Genomic DNA, 14,616 nt, shown 5'->3' on the forward strand with positions numbered 1-14,616 from the left:
GCTGGTGTTAGAGATGGGAGAGAACCAATGTCTGGCATGTAACCTTTAATATAGATAAAAGTCTATGTTTGTGGGTAAGGGCTAATGCTAAGTATATATACCATGCAGGCCTCCGATCTGAAGGCTGTTGAGCAGGAAAAAGACCTAGGCATTATAGTGCATGTGTCTGTTGAGGTTCACGATCAGTGCCACTAGGCTATAGTAAATGCAAATAAAGTGTTAGTTTGTGTTGCTAGAATGATCCAATATAAAACAAAATGCATTATCATGTCTTTGTACAAGGTCTTGGGTAGGCCTTTTCTGGAACACTGTATCCAGGTTTGGTCCTCTCACATGGTGGGTGATCTAGAGGCCCTGGAAAAAATTCAGAGGAGGGCCACTAGATTGATGCCTAGTTTAAAAGCCCTTAGTTATCACGATAGGCTTAGAGAGTTGGGTCTTTCTACTCTAGAAAAGTGTAGATTTTGGGAAGCTTTAAGGTATTTAAAATAATGAAGGGATTAAATTGTCCATGTGGAGCAACTATTTGAATTAGGTGGGTTTGGGACAAGTCGGGAATACCTGTCTAAGTTACATAAGCATTGGCAGGAAAGAGAACTTCTCTTTTACTTGTGTATACTGTGACAGTTGAGTGAGAGACAGAAATTGCCATTGCCTTTCAAACTATTTGGCATGCAAGTTTCTTGGGGATTAAGGCCGGAATTGGAATGGTCAGCAGCTCTTTCCTCGCCTACCTTCAACCTGTCTCCTAACTTTGCAACAAAAGAATTTCACAAACCAACCAGCCATTGGTGTTTGTGGTGAGATTGGAAGTTGATGCTACTGACCCCTCCTTCGCCCCGCCCCCTCCAGCTTGTGATGATGGAAGTAGCCTTTTGGTTAATAATTTAACGAGAAGTGCTTGTGTGACGGTCAGACTCTTCTGAAGGAAGTTTGAAGAGTTTTGCTGATGCATGAAAGGAAAGCTGTGGCTTTGTACAGGAAGAGACAAGATCATTTCCATAACAAAAAAGAGAAATACAGAGACAAGGAAAATGCACTTGAGATTTCAGGGAGGGAGACATATGGAGAAAGGGAGATAACTGGGAGAGGTGTGCAGAGTTGGACTCAGAGGGGAAAAAAGGGAGACTTGCAGAAAGTGACTTGAGTCAGGTAGAACAACGAGAGGAAGTGTATGAGCCATAAAGAGGGGGATTGCAAGTGAAACCTAGACAGCAAATGAGACCAGAAGAATTGCAGAGTGGGAGATGAGCAGAGACAGTTACAGGGAGAGATGTAAATTTTTTTTTCTTTGAGTTATGCTAAAGGAGAATAACTTGTAAATGACCAATTTGGTGCTAGTCAGGGAGCTGATGAGAGTGGGATGAGAACATCAGTTGTAACAGACTCAATCAAAGCCCTTGCCTCCCTACACAGCATATGTTACTTTATCGCATAAATTTTGAATTTTATAAAAAAACTATCTGTCAATTCCTTCAAGCAATGTACTGAGATTGGTGAGGAGGATGTTAATGACTGTGAGAAGTAATGCTGCAATGAGACTCTCAAAAGAATATAATACATGCGTTGGCCATGCTACATTATATATAGATTTATTGTCTAGTGCACACTTTGGCCATCATACTTGTCTTTATGCAAAGGAGAGTTACTGAGGGAGTGCATATTATTTAGCCTGGGATTTTCTGTAGGATATAGATGAAAATGATACAGTTGGCATTTAAACATTCAATGTGCTCCATTATCCCAACATAAGGAATAGAAATGTTCCATTTAAAAACTTCATGATGGCTGTTATTTTATGAGCTGAACAATGCTGATTGTGCAATTCGTAGAATTGATATGATTCCCAGGATGGTGTATAATATGAGTTTCGTTTTATTAACCATGGTTTACTACATAATTTTTGTATCCAGCATAAGGAAGTAAAAGGAAGAACTTGTCTTCATATAACCTCTTTCACGTCTTCAGGGTTCCCAAAGTACTTCACAGCAAGCAGGAGGCTCAGCACAGGCTCAAAGGCCATATTTCACTTGGGTTCAGTCCAAGATCACCTTGCATTTATAGCCTTCACAACCCGAGGCATTTTTATACATTGTGCAGTTTAATCTTCATTTTTTCCATTTCTTTTTTGTGATCTTTTGAAGATTAGCCGTTGAAGGCCATATATTTTCAATCCTGCTTTCATTACTGCAGCTCTTATAGCTACTGAATTTGTTTCATAAAATTGTGATACAAGAACAAAGTTGTAATAGTATCAGGTAATAAGAAGAGAGTGTTTTTATTGAAAAGTGATATACATACATTTGTGGTTTAGTAATATCACTTCATTATATATTGTTATAATATAACCTTTAATTGCTTTATAATATTCCTTTCAAATTCTAATAAAATTTAAAGTGTGCTGTTTCAGCACTTTAAAGGTTAGTCTTGAGATGGTGGCTTTTGGCTGTTGGTGTTTAATGGGAACTAATTTCCACTTCAGACATTTAATTTGCTCCTCAATCTTATTGCTGTTACTAAGTGCGATTGCAACATTACTGTATGCATCAGGTTGTTATTGCTTGTTTCTGTCTCATTTGCTTTCATATGCACTTGACCTTAAACCTCCAGCAGTCTGAGACAATTGCATCAACAAGCACAGATTTCTCAGGAGCATTATCATTTGGACATAATAACAGGCATTCATTTATTTTGATGAAGGTTTATTGAAGATAAATATAAAATGACTGAGGTAGTAATCAAGCAAGGGCATGTCATGTGTGTCAGAGTCTAGCTAAAAACTGTTGGTGCGTAAAGTACGTGTTAGATTCCTGGGTGACTGGCAGAGCGTTAATGGAAAAGAGAGTGGGAAGGGCTAGACTGTACACACTCCAAACCAGTGTGCAAAGGGGGTCCCTTGCCTCCAAGTACATTCTTCACAATCCTTTTTTGGATTTTTCAAAAATTAGGAGATTGTTGGCCCTGTGGCTACTTTTTAAGAATTCTTAGTTCTTATCCAAGTCTTCACTGATTCTCGCTCTTTTCCTTTGTGTTCATTTGTAAAGGAAGAATGTTTCCCAAGCAAAAATCTCAATTTGTGTTTATTTTGCATGCATTTTGTTTCATGCAATACAAATTATGGCAACAGCGTTACTGAATGTTATGTTAGAAATACTTAATGTTATGTTAGAAATACTTAAAAGCGATTTAGAATAGTGGAACAGAACATTAGACACCTGTTCGTTAGGCCCAGACTTAATTCCAGATCAGACCAGCCTTTGAAGAATTTATTTTCAATTTCTCTTTTTCTGTTCTCTCAAAGATTGCGACTCATGCTAGAGTATGGATTCACATGCAGTGGCTGCCCTCTGCTGCCTTGCAGTGTGGATATTCTTTATGTATAATGCTAGATTAATTGGCTCTGCAGGTGGTCCATGATGTCATTGTATTTCTGTCTGTTTGGTTATACTGTTAACTATGCACTACACAATATGTTCCATGACAGCTGTCAGCGAAAAGTAAACTATAGCACCTTTATATAATTTTCTCCTCTGAAAAATTCTGTATTTTACAACTTTTCCAAAAAATACCCTTTCTTGCAAGCATAGCAATATTTTCTGGCCCTACCTGCAGAAGTTAGGACAAGAGGTCCTTGACCCCCTTTGTCAGTGTTTGTTGGTCCCTAAAAGTTTGTCAGTATTCATAGCTTCCCCCCACACCCAGAAAAAGTTATTCAACCAAGAGGAGCAGTGAGGGAAGAACCTTAGTGAAGTTCCATCCTGTCCTCGGCTAACAAGCAACCTGGAGCAATTTGGATAACAATCGGGACCAGGAGCCTGAGGATGTAATGGAAACAATTTTATAAGCTTACGATATGACAAAACACAGAAGTAAATGCTCACACTTAACATGCTCATAGATTGCCAGTGAGTGCAGTGATTGTGACTGGGCTGAAATATTTTTTTAAAATGAGGATGCTATATGAATTCTAATGATGGAGTGAACTGGAAAGATGGAATGAGCTTCTCTCATTCTTATACATGGCTATTTTTTGTAATTCAGTGATGACAAGGATCAGTAAAGATGAGATCTGGCTTCTGTAGAAAAATGGTTTCCTCTTTAATCAAAGCATCCAACTAATTCTTGAATGATAGAGCCTTTGACTCCACTACCCAGAACTTCATTCTGGATATTAATCACTCTTTGTATGAGGAAGTGCTTATGGATATCAATCCTGAACTTTTTTTTATTTGCTTGTCCTACAGTTGTAGTATGAGATGAAATATCGTTCTTGTTAAGTGTTTTCTGTACCACTTAGCATCTTGTATACTTCTACAAGATCCTTTCCATTTGCCGCCTTTAAAAGCTGAAGAGTTGATTTCCACCCCCCCCCCCCCCCCCCCCCCCAACTTTTCCTTCAGATATGACCATTTGGACCACAGACTAGGCACCCTATGCCAGCCCAGGAGTCTGTAACTAGGCTGTCATATCCCTGTTAAAGAGGGCAGTGGAAGTGACACGGCATTGGAAAAGGGAAACTGGAATTAAAATGCAAACAGATTACTGGAATTTGTGGCTCTTTCTATCAGGAGTTGATACCAATTTAGTTCAATCTATTTGTATCACAGCTTTTATACTGAGTCAGAAGAATGCAAAAAAAATATGGAACAAGAAAAGCTCATTTTAGCTCATTGAGCCCTTCCTTCCAATGGACCACTTCTATTCTGCACTCGTGTGAACTTTTGTCCAGTGAATTATCTTTTGAAGGAGCTGTATAAACAAAGCTTCCTAATGGGTAAAATGAACTTTCTTCCTGTCTCCTAAGGTAACAAAATAAAGCTTTAGGATATAATGCAATATTGCATCCTGCATTACTATATGGACCTGTATATAGCCTCAGCTAAACTCTATATCTGCCTCACATCTAACCTGAAGACGCAAACCAAGGAAAAAAAATAATAAAATCCTTTGCTAAACACTAATTTACAGTTTAAACATAAACTTGACTTATAATTATGTACTAGAAACCATACAATGCACTATCTGCTCCAAGATATTTTCAGCAAAAAAACAAAATACACCACCTTTGTACAATTTACCACCCCCAATGCTAAGGTATCTTCTTACAGGAAAAGAAGGGCAAAATCTATACTTCTAGTCTTATCATTGGAACTCAATTCTAAGTTGCTGTGATTTTAATAAGACAATCCTCACTTCCATCCTGTTACAGATGGAATTTTTCTTAAATCCCTGGATAACAGTGTATCCATTGCAGTTTTTGGCACCGCCAGATTTCTGTAGATGTTAGTTTATGCTTGGCCACAAAAAGCCAGTTGTGGTACTCATTTTGCAAAACATTCTTGAATGGCTTAATCGCAACCATATCCATAGCGGGCCATCCCCCTGGGAAACACGAGCCCCTTCATGGCTAATGTTAAATGATGAAGGAATGCATCCATTGTTACAGCATGTAACATAGTAAGGTACTTGGTCTGTGATTCCACATAGTTCTTATCCGGACCTACATTAAATCCTCTCTTATCCAGCCCTTTTGCTGGGACGGTGCGTATCTGCTGGGTGGAATGTCATCCTTAGATCGTGTCTTTCACTCAAGTGCCACAAAAGTTGGTACAGTAGTTTCTTGCCATCTGCCATGGCTGCTAGCATTACTGTAAGATACTGTTTTTCACAGCCCATTGTTGGAAATAGTAGACGCACTCTTTTCATTCACCATTGCATTTCTTGGAATATCATACAATTCAGGAGTTTTGTCTGTGCTCCCCATTTGATGTACTGCATAACCAGAATGTTTATACAGGCTTAAGATGTAGTTGTAATATTGAAGCAGTTTCATCTCGTAGTTGTCTTGCAAGTTCTAGATGATTGTTGACTTGCATTAAATGGAAAAAGCAGTGTGCTTCATTAAACGTTATGCCCATCCTTGGCTCAACGAAAATAGAGCTATCTGACGTATTTTTGTTCTGTGCAGTTTGCCATTTTTTTTCTTTTTTTCTTGTATAAAATACTTTACTCTGTTCCGTTTTTGGATGGACCTCATGTTTGTGGCCTTGAAATAATGAGGGAGAAAGTAATAGAAGGATATGTTGATAGGGTGAGATGAAGTAAAGTGGAAGGAGGCTTGTGTGGAGCATAAACACCTGCGTGGACCTGTTGGGCCGAATGGCTTGTTTCTGTGTTGTATGTTCTATGTAAGCTTGTCTTTGTTTCCTCCAACAATGTGCATTTTTCTCATGCAGGCCAAATACATCAGTGGCAGTATGATTGCTTTTATTTTCTGCAGAATTTATAGCTTGCAGAGTACTGCAATTGCTTCTCCTTTCTGCCGAGACCAGGATTATCAGTACTAATATAGTAACATGTCTACTGGTGGTTGTTTTAATGTTTGGCTGCCTTGCTGTTTTTTTTTCTGCTTAAACTTCCACTCTTGCACATCATGCTTTGGCACTGCTACTTGGGTATTAGGGGAGGATATTGGAAAGAAGCAGCTTTTGTGTACATTTGTGCTGCATTTAATCATGTTCAGTTACACTCGTCAGAGCACATTTCCGTGAAACCACAGCATGTGAACTATATTCTGCAGAACATTTAATCTGTGTCTGTCTAGTCTCATTCTTGTAACCCTCAATCTTATTAACTCCATTTGTGCAGCCTTTTAAAAAGGAATTAGCATAGTGTTAACTTTACCTGTTGGGGATCTTTTCACACATGGTTGGTTGTGGAAGTCAATTTCTTCTACCTCTGAATCTTGAGACTGGTTCATTTTGTACTTGTGTCCTTTAGCTCTGCACTTACAGCCCAGTGTAAATTCAGTTGCATCGACATTAGCCATGCCCTTCAGTACTTTGGAAACCTGAGTCACCTCTTTTTCTGCAAGAAAAGCAAGTTTAGATTTGTAAGCCATCACTGGAGGCTCAAGTCATGGAATCATCCTTGGCACATGTCTCTGAGCCAGATGCAGTACTTCTATTATTTTGAAGACAGGGTGGCCAAAACTGCACGCAAGTGTGACCCCATCATGTTGTCTACAAGATTAGTGTTACATTTTGAGTCTGCTGCAGATACCTTCTGGGGTGCAATGGTGTCAGTCTCTTCTGTAAGTGGTCTGATTATCTTCCTTTTGTGGAAGTTGACTCACACTGCCCATATCTATTTGCACGATAACATAGCACAAGGTTGCAACACTAGTATCCCTCTTATGACCTGAATCAGATATTAATATCTTTAGCACATATATTTCAATCTTTCTGAAGGCAGACCGAACAAATATGTGGTGAGATGAGATCTGATTTGACTCGATAAGCTGCTATAATTGATAGTGAGGTGAACGGACAGAATTGCAGTTATGATCAGGCATGCTGAATTCAAATGGTACAACTTATCTTTGCATAAAATACAGACTATGCCATGCTTCTCCTCCACATTATTGAGTTGTCTTACTTGACTTGAAGAATATAATTTCTGGCTATTCTTTCCAACATTGTTGCAGCCCTTGTTGCCCGAGAGCGTTGCACCACTGGATTTTTTTTTAAAAGAAAAAAAACGTCTACTTGACTGTCTGCGTGTTTTTTATCTCACTGTTCACAGCCAGAAAAGGAGCGCCCTGGATAGGTGATGTTCCAACACAATAGGTATGAACTGACTATCGATTACCGAGAAAAAGCTCATGAATTGCTTTTTATTGACAGCCTGTAAGAAAATAATATCAAGGCTAGTTTATTTGCATCTTTATCGATTGTCTCCGAGCCTATTTTTGTTAACCTGCATGAGCACTATATGATATGAATCATAACATTGAAAGTTTTTTTTTTCCAAATTCTTTTTGTGGAAAAGTGGTCAAAAGATCCTGAAATGTGACAGTTAGAAAAGCTTGTTTCAGTTTATAATAGAGCATCCTTGAGATGTGATGCAGTACTTAATTAGTCTGTAAACACAAATGGCTATTTTTGGTAATCATACCTAAATCTTTTTCCATCTTCATCAAGTAGGACTATCCATTAACTATATATCCGATGTGACCTAAATCGGATATTTATGTCTTCACCACTTATACTTCAATCTTTCTTCAGTCTGACGTTTCCTGTGCTAATGTGCATTGCTTTGTTTATTTGTTTTAAATCCATCAATCTAATCTATGCAAAAGCCTTTGAATGTTGGCAGTCTCCCCTATGCTAGTCACTGACTATTTCCACAGCTTGATATCATAGGTTTCTTTGCTGTAACTTTCTATCATTTGGTCCCTCAACTCCATGTTGTTGTTGTTTTAGTCCACAACAGTTACCTATTCTAATCGTTCCTGCTTGTTCCCCATACCCTTTAATATTTCTCTAATTCCCTTTAAAAGCAGTTCTGGACTTTGCTTCCACAAAGATTTGTGGCAGAAAATTCTGCTTTCCTTAAAATCCACCTCTTTGACCGAGCGTTTAAACACCTGTCTTGATAGCGCCTCCTTTGGCTCAGCATTAATTTTGGTCTGAGTACCCTCCTATAAAGTGCTTTCATACATTTTTCTACATTAAAGACATTATATAAAAGCAAGTTATTGTTTCTAACCGACTTTGATGTAAAGACATTTTTACCTTGGATAGCTTAACGTGGATTTTTTTTTTATTGCAGCCCCTTTTAACTTGTCCAACATGAAAGCACTGATTCCATCTTCTGTTAAAGATTGTCAGTTTCAGTGGCTCACTTTCTGTCTCTTAGAGACCTGTTATTTTATATTTTCCAATGCACTGTGAGCTGTTTTGATATTGGTTGTGGGTGTGTCCTGGAGCAGCTTCATTTGCTTAAACAGAAAGAAATACTTCAGGCCTATCTGGAGAAGTCTGAGCCAGGAAAAGAGCTCCAGTTGAGTAGATGGCAGTTCCCAATCTGTAGTAACTTTTTTTGGCTTGTGTTGTGCTGAATCACCATAACAAAGCACCAACTTTCATGAGTGAGTGGAGCTCCCAATAACCTACGTCATTAAGTTGACTCCAGGTAGAGACGAGGAAGAACAAGTCCATGGAAGGGAAATAAATTGCTACGCTGACAATAGCTTGTGTAAGGTCAGAGGTAGGTGCACAATTATTTTTGAAGGGAAGGGCACTTTATGCGGATGACATGACTTTCCATGTGTTTTTTTTAAACAAATGCTGTGCAAATAGGGCTTGTGATATCTAGTGGAAGAAAATTGGTATTGCAACAGCTTTACCACTTTTTGCCCTTTCACTGCTGAGTATTGGATTTCTGTAACCTGGCGTCATTCTTTTTGTTCCAGTTTTGGTTGGAGAAAAACAATTGAAATCTTAGTGTCTCCATTGAATTGTTATTCAAGACATTGCACCTTTTAAAAAAATTTTTTTTGACATTCGGTGCACAGACTCTAATCTTTAATTTACAAAGCACATGCTATAAAGTTTTCTTTTAAACCTGGGCTGAGATGTAGCCTGTAGTTCGCATCTCCACCTGATGCGTCCTACATCAGCAAATGTGTGCACCTGAAGATGGCAAAATATTAGCTTTACTGATAAAGCTCATTCACCATTGCAGGAGCCAGATTTTCTTTTTCTTATGACGTTTTGTCCTTTTGTGATCTGGACTTTACTCGACTCTGAAAATACTGCAAATAATCTTAGGCTTTCCGTTTTATTATCTTTAAATAATGTCCTGCGAATGTGAATATTGGAGTGTGCAGTGTTTGTATTGCAAGGCTTTCAAGGGCAATGAAGAATGTGGATGTTGCAAATCAAAGCACTTGGCCAGAGTAGAGGTTGGATATTTGAACAAGTTTTTAAAAGCAAACTTTATAGCTATAATATTGAAGTGCTAAACAGTGTGAAGCTTATTACTTCAGATTCTGGCTGAAAGGACCATTTGGAATGTTTTCCATTTTGCAGGGCTCTGACTCCCAGTGACTAAACAAACAGGAGTTCTGAACATGTATTTAAAAATGCATTCATCCCACATACTGTATTTTAATGCTGTATAAAATGATGGCAGACTGTGAACATCTTTACCCTAGCAAAAAGCTAATTGCTTGAATGGAAGCTTTATTACGTCCCTTTGAAAGATCAGAAAATATGCAAGTCTCTTAAATCTGTTCTGAGATAATACTTGCATTTATCATGCAAAAACATTTTAAAAGTGCCTTATCTAATGAATTATTTTTGGAGTGCACTAAATGTTGTTACATCACAAACTTTGCACCAATTCTGTGTCATCTGTGCTGCACAGCTTATTTTGGACAGAGGATATTGACCAGAATACTGGGAGAAATCCCTTATCTTCCTCCAGTAGTGGCATAAAATCTTTAATGTTTATCTGAACAAGCACATGGGACCCTAGTTTCATCTGAAGGATGGATAGTCAGCATTGAGGGAATGTCCTGCTGAGGCTCACTTATATGTGCCTTTAGCAGGATGATTGTTTTCTGCTGACCAGCATTAGAATTTAATTTGCAGCCACCACTGAAATTTGAAGTTGCTCAAAAGACTTGCAGGTTATTAAGGGGGGGAATGGAATAATAAAAATTATTTATAAATATTGTACAATAGTATAAAAAATATTAAGTCCTGGAGAGCGGCTGGCCGAGCAAATAAATACCCGAGCCGCCTTTTCTACGTGCACACGTGTGCCCACATGCACAAATGTACTCATTCCTGGCCAGATGACTGGAACAAAATCTAGCATGCATTGGACTTCGTAATAACTTGCGTTTATGTAGTGACTTTAACATGGAGAATGACCCAAGGTGCTTCGCAGATAGGCATGAAGAAAATGGATCCGAAGCCAAGAAAGAAGGCGTGAACAAAAGCTTGGTCAAGCAGTGGGTTTTGAGATAGTTTTTAAAATATCAAAGGCTGGGACTTCCAGACAATGAAATGAGACAGAGGGCGATGCACAAAAGACTAAAATCAGAGGAATGGAGTGTTTGGGTGAAATACGAGGCTGGAGGAAATAGGGTGAGGCAAGACCATGGAAGGGTTTAAAAACAAGGATGAAGGTTTCACATTTGCGATGTCTGGGGAAAGGGAGCCAATGTAAGTCAGTGAGGACGGGGGTGATGGGTGAGCAGGACTTAGTGCAGGACAGGATGCGTGCAGCAGAGTTTTGAGAAAGCCAGAATTAATAGAGTAGAGAAATGGAGGCAGCAAGGAGAGCATTTGAGTTGAATCTGGAGGGGACTTGCTACCAATTGAGCCAAACAGACCACAAAAAGATCCACCTTTCCTTATTTACTTGGAGCCGTTAAAGCATGACCAATTCACTACTAACTTTCCTGACTCCTAATTGTCTAGGACCGACATCTTATTGATGGCATTTTTTCTTGTGATGGTGCAGAGTTTTTATCAACCATGCAACGCTCCAGAAAGTTAACTGATACGGATTAATAGGGCAGGCTGACCTAATCAATCATTCTCTTTCAAACAGTGCTATCAAAAAGCATATTAACTGGTTGTTCATTTTATTGCTGCTTGTGGAATTTTGGTCACAAAATAAGAAACATAACAGAGCAATGCATAAATGCAAGTCTTATTTCCATTCTCTTTCTTCACTCTCTTTCCTCTCTTTCTCCCATTCTTCTTCTCATGAGACTGAAGTGATGAATATCTGCATTGAGTCTGGTTAATGGTATACTTTCTAGTTGACTTGAGAGTGCTAGGTAACGGATTAGTGATACAAAGCGAGGGGGAAAAAATATAGAAAATTCTGTTTACTTAGTATGGTTCTCCCATATCACTGAACCAAGCACACCAAAAAGGTGAAATATTTCACATTGATTTCTTTGATCTGAATAAATAGGCAAACAAAAACACAGATCTGCAGTTTCAAATTGACTCCGCTCCCCAGCTTCTGAGTGCACAACAAAGGGTAAGCTTTTATTAGTAACAAATTCAAGAATAGAGCCCAAATCTACTGAAAATGTGGGTTTGTTTGAAAAGGAGAAGAAGGCCGTCACCTCCTGGAATGGTGGCAAGATCCAGTTTCCTGAATGAGGTTCCATTGCTGATATATGGCTGAAGCTGGAGGCAATGGAGCTACCCTTTGCCCTGTGTCACTGGTGCATGGTTTCATTATTGCTTTTCAACCACTCCGTTATAGAAATACAAGAAGTGCGTGTGATCTCAATATCTGTAAGCCTGCTAGCAGTGGAGTTTTGATGAGCTTTTAATGGTACTCGGTGATCTAATACTTCCTTTGGAGGAACAGCTCAGAATTCTTTTCTCTTTCCCCAGAAAAGCTGCCTTTACTGTGTATCTATAAACCATTTGGTAGCATTATATATAATATGACTTTTTGCTATCTAATGACTTTACACAGAGTTCCAGAGCAGTCAGTAGTTTGAGAGTTTTGGCTGAAGAAAATTAGAAATAATGCTATGATGATCAGTTACTTTAATCAATGAATACCCTAATGATTACTGAAAAAAAAATTGAAATTTTTTTTAAAAACTGAATAATTTTCTTCTCTGTGTGTTTCACGTAATATGCTCAGGTGACTTTGATCCCTAAACTCTTTCAGAATAGCTTTTGCAACCAGTGTTTGTCTAAATCATCTAGCTATTCAATAAGAATCAAAAGTGTGTTTCATTGTTTTAATTGTTGATGCCATGTCTGAAGTGTTCTACACTGCAGAGCTTGTCTCACCTAGTCACACGAAGGCACAGTACTATACCTAGATTGTTCTATAATATTATTGTTCTGAGGGAGGGGTTATGAATATTAATTTGGTTCTGTTTGTTCGTTGTGGATGTCTCCTCAAAACATATCTGCTCCATATTAGATTTACTTTCCTCCGTTAGCTACTGTCACTAGCTTCAATAATCATCTTAACTTGGGTGTGGTGCAGTGAGGAGGATATTGGTTTGCAGCTGTCGTTCTAATTTGCAGCTCAACTTCACCCAATAAGTTCCAGGTGCTAACTGAACTCTTAAGAGGCATTGAGTTGAAACTTTGGTGCTTCCTTGAAGGGAAAGGAAATTAATCTGGGCTGCTGTTCCAGACCTCTTGGTCGTTACTTAATAGTTCATATAGTTAGAGGAGGAAAATTCTGTGCCTACCCTCTTGGAGTGGATACCATGATTACTGTGATGAAGACATCATTGAGTTGAAAAGCAATTTCAGGAACAATGGAACATTACATCCATTTCAGAAATAATTTCCTAGGTATACTCTGTCTTGCCAGCTATGCATGCAGTGGAACATTAAAAACATATGGCAGCCATTTTAAATAATCTTGATTGTTATGTGCCGCTCATGATAGACTGAAAAATCTGTCATGTTACAGCTCCAGTGTGAACCTCATTGAAACTTTTTTTGGAGCTGTCTCGCCAAAAAATATCTGCTCCATGTCAGCTTTACTTTACTCAGTTGTACATGTATAAACGCTAGGAACCGGTTGAGGGATTCCCTTGTTTTAAATTGTTATTGCCATATTTCAATCTCCTGCATTATTTATCCTTTTTTTAAAAAAAAAATCCACTTCCTTTTTCGTCACAATTCCAAACATTTTGTTGTAAAGCACAGCAGGATCACGGGATCAGTGGTTTTGTCCACAGCAACCACTGATTACATAATCAGTCACCAGGAGGTACAACTAAGTGGACTCGTGCACTAGAGGAATCAGGGCATCTATTGTGAATTTTCTAGACTTTGTGCTCCTGTTAGGAAGAGTCACCCACTGGGAACGCAAATCAAAAATTTGGGTGCGTGCTGTGCACGATTCTCTGACCATTTAAATGAATTGTCAGAAATCTTGTTTAGCACGTGACCAAATTTTCAATATGTGGTGCTGGCAGGCGATGCTTCCCACTGGTTGTAAAATGACCCCTCTTGTGTATAATCACTTGGACGTGTCTGGGAATCTTAACAGTGAAGTGCTTGAGCTTCAGTACCAGGCTGCTGGCTTTCTCTGTTGGGGGAAAAAAAACTGCTGCTCCTGACATTATTAAATGACTGACCTACATTGTGAGTAAACATAGTTGCTTAATAAACCCCCAAAAATCTTGTATTGTTCATTTACACAATGATGTAATCCAACTTATTTGTTGAAATCATTGACATCCTATGGCAAAAGAGCCATCCCTTCATTCCACAGTAATGCTGGACAGTGCTTTGAAACAAATATGGAACAAATTGCAGCACCTTGGAGAGAGTTCAAGGCTTTAAATACCCTTGCAGTTGCAGTGTCATTGGAATGAATTGAAAGGCCTGCAACTCCTTCCCACGCATCATTATATTGTATTCTCAATGCAGGATATTTTCACAAATAACTTTCTCTAGCCCAGACTGGTGCAATATCTTGCTGAGGAGTCATGACTGTTTAATAACCCCTTGAAGCTCACAGACTTGCGCAGTGTTTCTTAGCGTGCTGTTTTAAAATAATTGTCTAAATAATAAAAGGTTGTTGTGTGGCTGATGTCCAGAAGAGTATAATAACCCGTTGTGTCCGCTTTAGATGGGAAGAATTTAAAGCAATGTAGTTAAATTAAGCATGCAGTTAGACGGTAAAGACTGGTTTTTGTGTTGAACAGAAAGGACTTGGACTATTTATAAATATAATACCAGCCGAGAATTTAGAAATGTTTTGAATTGAGCTTTGCTCTCAGTGATTTAGTCAGCCAGGCATCAGTAAGGC

The 14,616-nt window shown here is 38.6% G+C and overlaps 1 protein-coding gene across 1 annotated transcript in view; it reads left to right on the forward strand.

The window, feature by feature from the left end:
* Positions 1–14,616, forward strand: part of exoc4 (exocyst complex component 4) — a 394,720-nt gene that overhangs the window by 19,297 nt on the left and 360,807 nt on the right.

Source organism: Heptranchias perlo, chromosome 24 (assembly GCF_035084215.1).
Source record: "Heptranchias perlo isolate sHepPer1 chromosome 24, sHepPer1.hap1, whole genome shotgun sequence".
Lineage (NCBI taxonomy): Eukaryota > Metazoa > Chordata > Chondrichthyes > Hexanchiformes > Hexanchidae > Heptranchias > Heptranchias perlo.